Source organism: Peromyscus leucopus, chromosome 3, assembly GCF_004664715.2.
Source record: "Peromyscus leucopus breed LL Stock chromosome 3, UCI_PerLeu_2.1, whole genome shotgun sequence".
Classification (NCBI taxonomy): domain Eukaryota; kingdom Metazoa; phylum Chordata; class Mammalia; order Rodentia; family Cricetidae; genus Peromyscus; species Peromyscus leucopus.
The window spans coordinates 34,884,484-34,898,535 of record NC_051065.1 but is presented as its reverse complement, the minus strand read 5'-3'; the positions used below and the strand labels follow the sequence as shown (position 1 = coordinate 34,898,535).

Sequence of the window (14,052 nt, the reverse complement as noted above, 5' to 3'; positions counted from 1 at the left end):
ATAATACAAAAAAATTAGGTAAAAATTCTGTGAAAAATTGTAATCAATAAATTTCAGATACTTCAAAATCAGACAGACATATGACTTATGAAATTTCATAAGAATACTCAGTCTGCGAAGTTACTGTTTTTGATGGAAGTTGGAGGGAACATGACAGTAAGGAAAGAGGGATTGCAAATACTTTTGAAAGAAATATGAGGAAAATCTTTCTGGAAGGCACTTATGGCCATTGGACAATGGAATCAGGGATGCTGGAGAAGTTTCCCACAGTGAACAATGTAAGAATGGTAAACTATATGAAGAAATCTTTCTAACTAGCTAATTAGTTATGTGCATGTGTGAGCATTCAGCATGCACACTTGTCATGTGTGAGTGAGGAGGTCCGAAGACAACCTGCAGAAGGAGACTTTCTCTGATTATCATGTGCTTTATATGAATCTAACTTGGGTCCTCTGGCTTGGACACACATGCCTTTTCCTGCTGAATCATTTTGCCAGACACAGTGGCAACTCTTTTTGTACATCATATGGCACAGGATCCTCACATGCTAACCTTCAGGAACACTCTACTCCCTGCCTGGGGACAATTTCCTGAAAGAGGTTCTGGGAGTTCAAGTGCAGCATGGATGTCATATTGAGATGAGGAGCAGATAACAGAATTTGGAGCAGCAGAACAGGGGATAGGCTGTCCTTCAGGGTAGCTGGGCAAGATCTGGGTGGGATCAGATGAGTGGGAATGGGACTATGAGGCGAGTCAGGGGGATATATTGGAGGTTCTGCAGATGTTGGGAGAGAAGAAGGGAAGCAATGTTGTTGGAAGCCAAAATGTTAACCTCACTCAGATTTCACTAACACATTGAAAATTCTTGGTCTCCCCAAAGACTGAGGTTTATGTAGATCATATATTTGAATGTTAAGACCTTGTTTAGATCTAACCTTAAAAAAAAAAAAAAAAAAAAAAAAAAAAAAAAAAAAAAAAAAAAAAAAAAAAAAAACTAAACAGTAACCCTTAATAAGACTAAGGATAGAACTTGCAGCTGGTTTTCTACAAAACCTGGTTAGTTTACACAAAGCATATAAACCCAGCAACCAGAAGAGCAAGACCTACTGTGGTCAAAGTCAAAGCAATACCATGCTCCTCACAATAACGAGTTCTATTTAGGAGAAGGTACCAGATCCAAGGGTAAGACATGCTGACATGGGGTGCAGCCCATCAATTCCCCAGGCTAAGGAGAACAGTGCTAACAATGCCTAAGAAAGATTCTAGGGACCTCCTCGGACCATACTGAAGACATACCACACTATCTTCTCTTCCTGTTGTAGGGGCCATTAAACCCCGACTAAGTAAATGCACAAGCAACGGTACTTATTCAGGATTCAGCAACAGTAAAACATGATATGCAACCCTCGCCCCCGAGAAATAGTCAAACTTCTCTATTTGCAATAGCTGACCTTGTAAGACAAATTTGCATTTATAACACAACAACCAGCTTGTGAGTTGAGGATCACACACCATTTTTTGTTTGTTTGTTTGTTCGTTTGTTTTTCGAGACAGGGTTTCTCTGTGTAGCTTTGTGCCTTTCCTGGAACTCACTTGGTAGCCCAGGCTGGCCTCGAACTCGCAGAGATCTGCCTGGTTCTGCCTTCCAAGTGCTGGGATTAAAGGCGTGCTCCACCACCGCCCAGCCGCACACTCCATTTTTATTATGAGACCATTTGTTAACTCTATACACAGCCCTAAATTTCAAGCATTGTGATGTTTTTGTCTATTTAAAATATATCTCTTATGGTGATAAAATCTGTCCTTGAACCAATTTATTATAAAGCCTGACTTGTGTGGATATGAAGTTATTTACTTTGCTTGGGTCGAAGTGCTGTAGATATCATTCTATATAAATAAAACACTGATGGCCAGACAGGAAGTGTAGGCAGGACAAGGAGAGAGGAGAATTGGGGAAACAGGAAGAAAGAGGGAGAGACACTGCAGCCACCGCCAGAACAAGCAACATGTAAAGACGCCGGTAAGCCACCAGCCATGTGGCAAGGTATAGATTTATAGAAATGGGTTAATTTAAGATATAAGACCAGTTAGCAAGAAGCCTGCCACAGCCATACAGTTTATAAGTAATATAAGTGTTTGAGTGATTATTTTATACGTGGATTGTGGGACTGTGGGGCTTGGTGGAACGGAGAGAAGCCCTCCAGCAACATTGAAGATTTCTATGTAGAAAACAGTACTGTATGCTATTATGAGGTATGGTCAAGGCCTTGCAAGACATCTTATATATGAATACCTTGATATTTCCTCTTCAAAATTTTCTGAATTTTAAAGTACATTCTTAGGGAGTAGGGGTTTAAATAGATTACTAGTAGGCAAACATGTCAAGAGAGGGACCACACATAGGCAATAAAATAGTGCACTTTCCAGCTTCTGCCTCATAGTTCCAACCTGAGAAAAAGGCCTAAAGGTCTGGCAGGCTTTATCTCATGTCAGTAGTCCTTTCTTGCCAGTGGGCCAGTTTGCTAAGTTCAAGACTGGACCAGGTTATGCTTACCTCCAAATTATGACCCTCTCATCCTTCCTGTCTTGTTCAAACTGAACAACCCTAAGTTAGCGGGGAAAGACCCATGTAAAGAACCTTCAAACCTCCAGAAGAGTCCAGGGCTCAGGCTTCCCAGGGCTCCGTGTGCTTGAAAGGGCTTTTCTCTCTACGTGCTTGCTGCCTCTTTGTTTCTTCCTGTCTTTCTGGGCCTCTCTGCTTTTCTGACGCTGTCTGTCTGTCTGTTTGTCTGTCTCTCTCTGTGTATGTGTGTGTGTGTGTGTGTGTGTGTGTGTGTGTGTGTGTGTGTGTGTGTTTCCACAACCCTCATAAAAGCATTTCTTTATCAGCTGATTCTGTCTGCTGTGTCTGATACTTCCCCTGAGAGTTTCCCCGCCTTTTAATTCTTTAACTGGCAGAAAAGAAAAGCTAGATTGAGATGTCTAGATGTTAACAGTTTGGTTTGAAATAAGGGATGGTAAACTACAATTTATTTTTCTTCTTTTGTAAACAGTTCTTTACAATAAACATTTGCAACTTAAACAAAATTTTTAAAAAATTAAGAGATTGATTCAAGTAAAACTATAAAGTGAAATCATGTCATGTTTTAAAGTAAACAGTTTGTAAATCCCCAGAAGAAGAATGGCTTAAGGTACCCTGCTAATTAAGGACACCACAGTTGTGTTTCCTAACAGCAGTTGTTAGAAAGGATGCTTCCCACAATGGCGTCCTGTGATGAGCACAGCTCTACCCTGTAATGGTGTTTGCAGTAAGCACTGGGTGGTGAAAAGCTGCTTGCCCCAAGTAGCACAGTTAACAGCACATTCAGAACTGCTGCTCGGTAAATCATGTCCCTACACATGCAACTCAAAATTGTGACCCGTCAATTTGCCTTTGTCTATAAAATATGGATATTGCATTTTCCTTACACAGCTGACAGGCTGCTCAAGATCAAAGGAGACAAGCTGTGAACATTCCCTTTAAACTCGAGAGACTGTGTCTAACTGAGTTTACTTTCCTTGGCCACTTCTTCCTACTCTCCACGTGTTACAACACCACCCAAGCTTCTTATAAAACCAGCGCTTTGCTCTGTAATTTCCCAAATGCCACCACCAGCTCTAGCTGGGATTTATCACTAAAGTTATTCTCTCTCTCTCTCTCTCTCTCTCTCTCTCTCTCTCTCTCTCTCTCTCTCTCTCTCTCCCTCTTCTTCCCTTCTCTTTCTTTTCTTTGTTCTCTTCTCCTCTCTTGTCCTTCCTTTTATTTTCACATCTCTGCCCTTGCTTCCCTAGCCTCTTTTGCCTGGTGCTGAGCATCTATAACTCTAGCTTGGAGGTGAGGTGGGACAGATGGATTCTCAAAGCTCACAGGCCACATTCTAGCCATCTAGTAATTTTTTAATTCAGTGAGAGACTGTCTCACATAAAAAGTGTGATAGAGGACAACACATGACATCTACATCTGGTGCACACACATATATTTTACACACATATGTACACATTAAAAACAAAACAAAACAAAAAGCTTCAAGTTTGTAATCCAGCTGTACTATGTAGGGTTCTTCTGTTCTTGTTCAGAATGCAACAATAAATTTCAAACCCAGAGCTGTGCTCAGCCTTTCTACTATGCAGGGAAAGAACTACTCTTTTGAAACTAATGAATTGTATTATCATGAATGAACATCTTCTCCAGCATCATTTTCATCATATGATGAGCTCTTCTGCATTAGCTTTGACATTCAAATCATTTGGCCCAAATGGCTTGGAACATCCTTGTATCTGGATTTTCAGATAAGGAAGCTCATTCCCCTGTGGTCACATCCAGACCCACCATTCGCTTGTCCTTGTTGGCCTTTCCCTTCCCTCTGCATACATCTACACACATGGAGAGGATATGCTTTCCTCAATGCCACTAGTACATAGGAAGACAGTATAATGTGGGAAGCAGCACGTAACAAGGACATTCAAATATAATGATCTCGTCCGTTGCTTCTTCCTGCCTGCCCTGTCTTATTTTCATAAATTGTCCTCACTCTTATTAGAAAATACTTCTAATTTTCTTACTCATTCAAGGAACTCTCAGAGTTAAATCTTTATCATTCTAATTCCCTAGACTGGCCTCCTCACTGTCAAGGACTCACCTAACACACACTCGGCTAATGAGGCTCCTCTCTCTATCTCTAGCACAACACTCTCGACTGAAGGACATCTGTAGTAACACCCTCTTTGACTTATCCATCTGGAGAGTCCACCAAAACTTCAATCCAATGGGATACAGACTTTGGCTTCATTTCAATGCTGCTTCCAATGGCACTGCAATCCTAAATAAGCCATTTAGTTCATCACATTCTTAGTTCATTCACTTAGAAAGGGAATGAGAATTTCAATTTGTTGCCTCTGTGTTATTTTAATGAAACATTGAAATTTATATTATTTGCTAAATATAAATTAAGTACATATTATATTGTAAATTAAACTTTATATTTGCACTTTTGATGAAAACAGCCACTGTTTCAAAACAGATGCATAAAAGATCAAAGAAAAAGCATATTTTCTAATATTCATGTTAATACATATAAACCATGTGATATATTCATTCTAATATATATAAATCATATAATCAGTTATATATATATATATATATATATATATATATCATGATAACAGCAAATTTGTTATCACCTCATCTCTTTCTCTGTATAATTCTTGATTGAGATAATCCCTTTGAACCTTCAACGTTCAATTCCTATTTTATATGGGCATCATTTCCTGCCTTTGATACACAAACGCTATCTTTCTTTTGGCCATTTTAATGTACCTTCTTCGTTAATATCACAGGGTAGATGAGATGGCTGAGTGGGCAAGGGCAAGTGCCTACCTGAGCTCGTTTCCACGTGGTGCAAGAGACAACCTCCCAAATCTTTCCTCTGCCCTCCACATACATGCCATCTCATGAAAGCGCATGTATACATGCATGCATGCATTCAAAATAAACATTAAAACAAAACAAAAATGCTTTAAAGTGAATATAATTGTGGTTGTCATATTCTAAGTTAATTCCTAATAAGGCACAACAAGGAACATGTGACTTGCTTGTAGGCAATAGTGAAATGCAAGCTGATAGGACCTCAGTGTCATGGTTCAATCTGGTCTTACCAGATTGAGAAAGTGACTCTGCCAACCTTAGAGTAAGCAAGCATTGCGACGACAAGGCATTGCCGTTGCTGTGGTTTCTTACTGCAGTGCCCCTTGGCAATTGAGAAAGAAGAGTAGTCTGAAATGTGGTATCACCTTTATGCATTAGTTAGCACTGACTTTCCTTTCAGAGTGTAAAAACAGAGAATGTGATTGATAATTATTTTTAAGTTCTTTATATTTATCAATTAAGCCAGAACTCAAAAGCTGATTGAATTAGTTTTAAATTGCTACATAAATGTTAGTAATTTAGTGTTTTTGAAGAACACACATTGTTCCTCTTAGCATTGTGGGGACTAGAAATTCAACATGGGTCTCAGTATGCCAAAATCAATATTTTGAGCATGACAACGTATGTTCCAGGGAAAACTGGTTTTCTGTGGTTTAAAAATTTTAGAGACGTCTTATCTTCCTCCACATAGGATTGTTTTCTTCCATCTAAGGGACACCAGGGTGACATTCTGACATTGCTTTCACTGTCTCTCATCTTTCTGACTACAGCAAAGACAAACCGTCTTTTTCTTTTCTTTTTTAAGAGCTACATGTTTGTGTTGAGCACATCCACACAGTTCAGAAAAAAATGCCCCTTTCTCGAGGAGGTCAGGAACATTAAACACACCTGGGAGAGCCTTTTGCTAATTAAGTACTATATCTCCAGTTCCAGGAACTATGAGAAAGATATTTGAATGCTCAGTATTCTGCTACTACATCAGTGGAAAAGTAAACCAAGTATTACATGTTAAGAACACACTTGTCATGCCATATACTTAGCTCAGAAGTTCTGCCTTAAAACTTTTCTATTCAAATTTCTCCTGAGTTTCACATTCTAAATAAAACACTTCCTCTAATTTTCTAAAATTTAAGCTGTTCCCTGTGCAATTATTTTTTTTTTCTTCAGAGCTGGTCTCCACACAAACAGTTACCACAAACAGCCAGCTAGGGACCTATGGGGAGTCACAGGAGGCCCAGCCTGGGAGCAGGAGGCTGTGCATTCTTCTCTGAGGACAGGGGCTGCAAAGGCTGTCACCAGGAAGCTGGCAGTACTGGAAGAGCAAAACCCAGCACAGTGATTTCCACCCCACACTCAGCCAACAGACCTCAGCAATCAGCATCGGAAGGGGCAAAAACATCCTTCTAGTCCTATGAGAAGAGGACTGAACAAAGACACCCCAGAGATGGGGTTTGACTATAGCTGTCCTCCCACAAGTGAGAAAAATGTTGTGATAGAGTGGAAAGTGGGCCAACATTATGGAGCAAAGCACTCTGCCTCTTGCTGAGAGTACTACACACTTGCAGAGTTAGAAACCCTTCAGTGTATCAATCCGTTGTATAAAATCCATTTGAGTTAAACAAGGAGAAGCATATCAGGGTTTCCTATGTGTCTTGATAAATGTGTCAAACATTCTGGATACAGGTATAATTTCAATTCTAAAAAAAAATAATAAAATCTGTAAATTCCGAATTTTCTATATTCCAAAAACTCTGGTGAAGTCATTCCAAAAACTCAGGCAAAGCCCTACTTTCTTATGTATCCATCCCCTGTCACAAAAAAAAGGTGTACTTCCATGTCAGAATGTAATATAACTGGCAAGAAGGCATCAAACTCTCAGGTTAAATTTTAGAACAGTTAGTCTATACACAAAAATTCAGTCTGCTTCATGGAAAAGACTTTGGCATTTGTCTTTGTCTTCTCTGTCACCTTGTTAGATACATCTGCCTCACATGCAGGACTTGGTGACAATGTTTAGATGAGGTTAAGTGTGTGATATTGTTCACACAAAGGAATGCCAGAGCCAGTGTCCTGTCAACTCATCAAAACATCCGTTGGACATGTGTGAATAAAACATGTTGTTCAGAGTCAAATGGGAAATTGAAAATGAAATTAACTTCAGTATAAGGAAAATGTAAATGGCCTATGCTAAAAAAAAGTAGGAATTTGAAGAGAAATGTTTAGAATGTGAAATTGGTTTGCAGGTATCTGCATTCTGAATCTTTTATAGTCAATATAGAAATGACTTTACATGATCTAGAACGAGTGCTGGATAATACATGAAACCCATTCTCTCATTCACCCAAATAATTCCTTCAGAGCAGCTACTCCGAGTGACATATTAGTCCAGGAACCAGGTTTTCACTAATACCAGATCAAGTCTCCTGAACCCATGAGGCCCACCTTCTTGATGTTTTGGGTGAGACCAGTCTTTAGTACCTGAGCCATCTCTCCAGCACTATGGAGCGTTTTGTTTCTTTGTTGTTCTATTCTTCTCTGTATGTTATATCCTGACCTTAGTTTTCCTTCCCTACACTCCTCCTAGACCCTGGCCCTCCCTTGCTCCCCTCTCCCCCAGATCCACCCTTTGTTTCCCTTCAGAAAAAGAGCAGGCCTCCCAGGGATATCAACCAAAAACAGCATAACAAGTTACAATGAGACCAGGCACACACCCTCATATCAAGGCTGGAGGAGGCAACCCAGGAGGAGGGCAAGTTTCCCAAGAGCGTGCAAAAGAATCAGAGACATCCCCCACGGCCACTGTTAGGAATCTCACAAGAAAACCAGGCTAAACCACCACAGCACGTATGTAGAGGACCTAGCACAGACCCATGCAGAAAACCTAGCTCAGGCCCATACAGGGTCCTTCAGTCTCTGTGAGCTCCTTTGACTCAAGCTTAGTTAATTCTGTGGGCTGACCTCTTGTGGTGTCCTTGACTCCTTTGGCTCCTACAATCTTTCCTCTCCATTCTCCTCTGCATTGCCCAGGCCTGCCTAATGTTTGGGTGTGGGTCTCTGCATCTATTTCCATCAGCTGCTGGATGAAGCCTCTGACGAAGATTGTGCTAGGCTGTGGTCCATGAGTAGAGCAGAATTATCATATCATTTCATTGACTTTTGTTTGCTTGTTTGTTTGCTAGTCCTGTTTGATTCTACCCTAGATATCTAGTCTTTGGCTCTTGGCACTCCAGGCAGTGTCGGGGGTGGGCTCAATCTCTTGGCATGGGCATCAAATTGGACCAGCCATTGGTTGGCTACTCCTACACGTTCCGTGCCTCCATTACCCCAGCACATCTTGCAGGCAGGATAAATTGTAGGTTGAAGACTTTGTGGCTGGGTTGGTGTCCCTGTCCCACCACTGGAAGCCTTGCCTGGTTACAAAAGATGGCCAGTTCAGGAAGCCTACATACGTTCTTATAATTACTCATGAGGTTACTCAAAGACTATTATGAGGCTTAGATAAAATTACTCATGTACCCAGTAAAAGCAAGCATCATTGTAATAATAATAAGACATTTCAGAAATTTTAGTATTTATTTACTTACTGAAATACAATGATAAGCAATCTAAATGATAATTATATGAGACTTCTGCCTTTCAAAGAACATATTTCCAAGGAATCGCTTATTAGAAGATTTTCTATTTTTTGAGACAATTATTTTCAGAGATTAAAAATATATTTTAGTTTCAGTAAATTATCATTTTATGGTATAATTTATTTTCTATTATTTTAAATAGATGTATGTGTGTGTGTGTGTGAGAGAGAGAGAGAGAGAGAGAGAGAGAGAGAGAGAGAGAGAGAGAGAGAGAGGGAGAGAGAGAGAGAGAGAGAGAGAGAGAGAGAGAGAGAGAGAGAGAGAGTTATGAGGGTGTGTGCATGTATGTGGGCTTGCATGTGTATGAATGAGTGCTGGCAAGTATGCCCTGCTTCCTGTGTCAGTCAATAAACAAAACCACCTTCATTTAGACATTCTCTCTTCCTGTTCACTGCTGGTATGCTGTGCTAACTGGCCTACAGACTGCCAAGGAGTGCCATTATTCCACATCCTGTCTCCCCTTGCACCGGCTGGGATGACAAACACACATGCTACTGCCTCTGGCTTTTAAGTGGGTTCTGCAGATTCACACTCAAGTTGTCAGGTTTACATACTAAGTCTATACCCACTGCGTCAAGTCCGCATCTTACAAGGCGCAGTTCATGGGAGAGCACTTGTCTTTGGACAGAGGGTCATTTTCTGATTTCTCTTCATCACTCTCCTCTTCACTACTCTTCACATGATAAAGAAGCCATGGCAACACGGATTATCATCTTCCTCCCCTCAGCTCAGCCATGATTCTACTGTGTCCTATCAGTCCTGACTGCTGAGAAAATCCCTGCAGAACTGATGATAAACTTTCAGAAGTTTCAGATCCTGTCCTTGCAGGAAGTGACCCATACAGTCATAAAATCCAAGTGATTTTAAAGAGATTTGTTCTCCACTCCTAAATGAGGGAGAAATGTGTACATCATCCTTAGAGGATTTTTATGAGTAGTTCCCAAATGATGGTAGTCTTTTCCCAAATCAAACACATTTCTGCAGCTATCAAATTTTGCACAAGTATTTTAGAGAGTTCTTTAAAAACTCAGAATTCCTGGCACAGCAGCTCATTCAGGATGCCATTTCAAGAGCAGCAACTGCCAACACCTCTCGTTATGAAGGAAGCAGTTATTCTCCAGTGTTGCCAGACAGGCATTTTCAGGCTCTGCTCACACATGTGCACATACTTCAGAATTCTGCATACTGGGAAGACTTCCTGGAGCCAATACCCCGACTCTGTGCTCATCCAGTTAAACAGAAGCTAATTAGAAGCATGAAATGGTAGAGTCCATAAAAGAGTTGTGGTGGAGGACCACTCACACTGATCCTACCTTAAAAAACCACAATGCTATTAAATCATCCTAAATCTTTAACACCCATTCACAAGAACATTTACCCTTTCATCAAAAGTCACATGTAGTGCTAAAAATGTGGACTTGACATAATGTGTCTGAACCTTACCCAGACGCTAAAATATTTTCATAACTCCAGAAGCAAAGGGAAAAGAGGCTGCAATCTCTTGACTGTGTTACAGAGTCTGCTCTGGGCCAATGGCCTGGAGATAAGTGGTAGATGGCAAAGCTAAAAGAGAGATAGTAATCCCATGATAGCTTTTGCCTGCATGTTAAAACCTTCCTAAAGAATAAGAAAAAATTGAATATTGGTGATTAAAACAAATAGTTGATTTTATATACACACAAAATGAGGTTTTAAGGGGTAGTAGCAGGAATTATATGAAAATAATTAAGTAGACTTAGCTTAAATTTTAACAAAATAGCATGTAATATACAAAAGAAATTTTTATTTGGGGAAACATGAATACCTATACAGCCTCCATGGACTAGAAAACAGCTTCTTTATCTTTATGAAAATTCTGTATTTATCAACCTAAATAAGCAGAAGTAATCTTTCTGTAACTTTATGAAAATTCTGTATTTATCAGCCTAAATAAGCAGAAGTAATCTTTTTCTGTAAGAGACCAAGGAATCTCCATAGGCTTTGCTGGCTGAAGCGATGTCTGTCTGTCTGTCCCCTCCCTGTCTGACCCTCTTTATTCTCCCTTCCTACTCCCCTGTCTTGCCTTTCACTTACTTACTTATTATGCTTCCAACTTCATGGCACAAAAAGGAAAGCTTAATCTTAGCTTTTGTAATTTGGGCTGTAAGCTTTAGCCTTTAAATAATGAGCCACCTCTTCGGCCTGATAATTTACTTGGCTGTCTGGTGATCAGGTTGGAAGGTTAGATCATCAGCATCTAAGACTCAATTGAATTCTATAATGATAATGAGTTGCTATAATAACACTTTCATTCACAATATTCACATTGGGTAAACTTATATAATTACATAATATCATATTTGAATTCAAACGACCTGTCACACCATTTTCCTCTATGGAAACTTTCTTGACAACTGCTGCTTTCATTGAATTCCCTTGAAGGTTTCAAGATAGCAGAGAAGAAGGGAAGCCATGATAATAGCTTTCTCTGTTGTCACCATAATTGGTGAACCATTATTCATCCATGACAGTAGAAATACTCTCCTGTATTTAGAAATTTGTCAACATCTAAAAAAATTTGATACTCTCCCACTTACTTACAGAATTAGTCATGCATAGGACAATGGTGCATGATTCTCCCAAAAGCCATTTCAGAAAAAGTTAAATGGTGTTCTGATAATGATATACAGAGAATATCTTTTTTAAAGAAATTTCATTTTATATCAGTGTACTAGTTATTCCAGTTTCATGAATGTTGAAACATTTGTTCAGAAATTATAGTGCAGTCTAGTGGGACAATATGGACAAGGGTCAGTGGTTAAGTCAGTGACCATCTTTCCAGAAAGATGCTGTGGGCAGAGACCTTGCCACAACATGCACTTTCCTACTTGGACAGAATCCTTAAGACACTCCTGAGGTTTTGCAAGCAATCTTTAGTGAAGCCTCCACTACAATTAAAAGCCTTTGCCCAAAGACAGCTTTTGAAATGACACACATGTTTACATACACATACAAAAAATCCATGTCAAGGTGCCAAAACTTCTGTGGGAAGAAAAGCTGAAGCATCTTTGCAGGACTATGCTACTTGCTGTCTTCTACTTAAATAAACACTGCTTAACATTTTTAAAAGACTAAAATTCCACCCATGAAATCTACATATATTACATAGATTTCAAAAGAAAACAACCTCAAGTGACATCAACACCCAGCTTCTAAACAGGCTTCAAGTCAAGCAAGCAGAAAACAATCACCCAGCCAACATGAAACATTGAGAAAAGTAGGGCTCCAAATTGCCACTTTCTTTCAAGAAATACAGGGTTTTTTCAATGCAAACTCCATCTTGAGTATTCTGTTGATTTAAATACAACTCTTTGTAGTAGTTTAGGAATCATCTATGAAAGTATATGTACATGCAATTGAAGATTGTCTTTTGGGGGCATGCATGAATTAATTTTATTGCCTGGGTAACAGTGGATACACTCACGCTTTTCAGTTCAGCCTGACAAATATTTATTGGGCTATCAAAACCCTGTGATATGCCTATAGAGAAATTATAGACTACAAAGAGATCAAAGCATGAGAAGAATGTACCACAGTGAATACAATATGGGGGAGTGTATAAGTATTAGTTAGAAAGTTTTGGAAGAGTATAAATGGAGTTTGCACAACAGTGTTTGAAATGCTAATTCAACTATTGAGTTGCCAAGGATTAATGACACACTTTATAACTGTGTTTTCACATGATACATAATTAAAGCAAAACAAATAAACAAGGTGGTCAAAAGAATGTATATGAATAGGAGGACATGGAAAAAGCCTGCAGATATACCAACATACAGGAAGAATGAGGGGAAGAACTGTATGCCACATGGCTGAACCAACAGACAAAGAGAGATTCTGAAATGCCACATGATACAAGAGCAGGGAGGTAGTTTAGTGATTATAGGATGAGAACATTCAAGGCCCTGGTGAAATCTGCCATGAAATAGAATTGGCGGTGGGGGGAATACTCACTCATGTTCTGTGTGTGGCGAAGCTTCCTAAGTCAAAGTTGGTACAGGATAAAATGAAAGAAACCTAGGGATTAGGATTATAATTGGCAACAAACGTCCTGGAGGTGGCAGGATAGTTGAGATATAAGGAATGATTAGATCAGGAAGGAAGGATTTTATGCTTCAGAAGCCAGGCAAGTGAAGTGGGAGCAGGGAAATCCCAGGCTCTTCCAGGCATGCCAAAGAATACATTTTAGAAGATTCTCTGTCTCTAGGATTTCAAACAAAAATTATGTGTGAATGAAAGCTCCAGATCCGAGGTTTTAGCTGCAAGAAGGGATAAAATAAGAACTTCATGAGAAGAGCAGGGTGGAAGTTTTATTTAGCCAAGAAAAAGTAACCACATTTTGAAGCTGATTGAAATCTGAGTGCAACTCCTTCAACTCAGAGGACATATTCCACAACCACCACGTTTTACAATGGCTTTCGCAGGCCTGTTTTATATCTGTTTCCTTAATTAGAAGACACACTGTGTACTTCATGGAGTTGTTTTTACATTCTAGAAGGACAACTGATGAGATCTGTATCACTTCCTGCAAGGCAGTAAGTGTGTGGAATTTTTCCTGCTTGGGCAATATGGAGGAACCTAGCAGACACTGTGTAAATGGAGTCAAGCAAGAATGGAATTTGTAATCCTGTCTGCCCAGCAGGCCAAGGCTCCTTTCTCCCTTCTAGTGATTTGCAAACACAGAGTGCATTAGAAGCAGCAGAAGGGCTTGCTACAGTACAGATGGCTGGTTTTCAGATCTGGCATTCTTGGAGGAGGGCCTACAAATGTATTTCTAACAAGGTCTGGGTGATATTGATCTTGCTGGTCTGAGGACCACACTGTGAGAACCAGTGCTATAAAACACTTTAAACTCATTGTCCCCAGTAAGGCAAGTCTGTGGAAATAAGACTATTTTTTACTGAATTTCTGGTA

The 14,052-nt window shown here is 39.7% G+C and overlaps 1 protein-coding gene across 1 annotated transcript in view; it reads right to left on the bottom strand.

Annotated features, from left to right (window-relative positions):
* Sema3c (semaphorin 3C) overlaps window positions 1-14,052 on the bottom strand; it is a 155,553-nt gene that overhangs the window by 26,556 nt on the left and 114,945 nt on the right. The window lies entirely within an intron of this gene.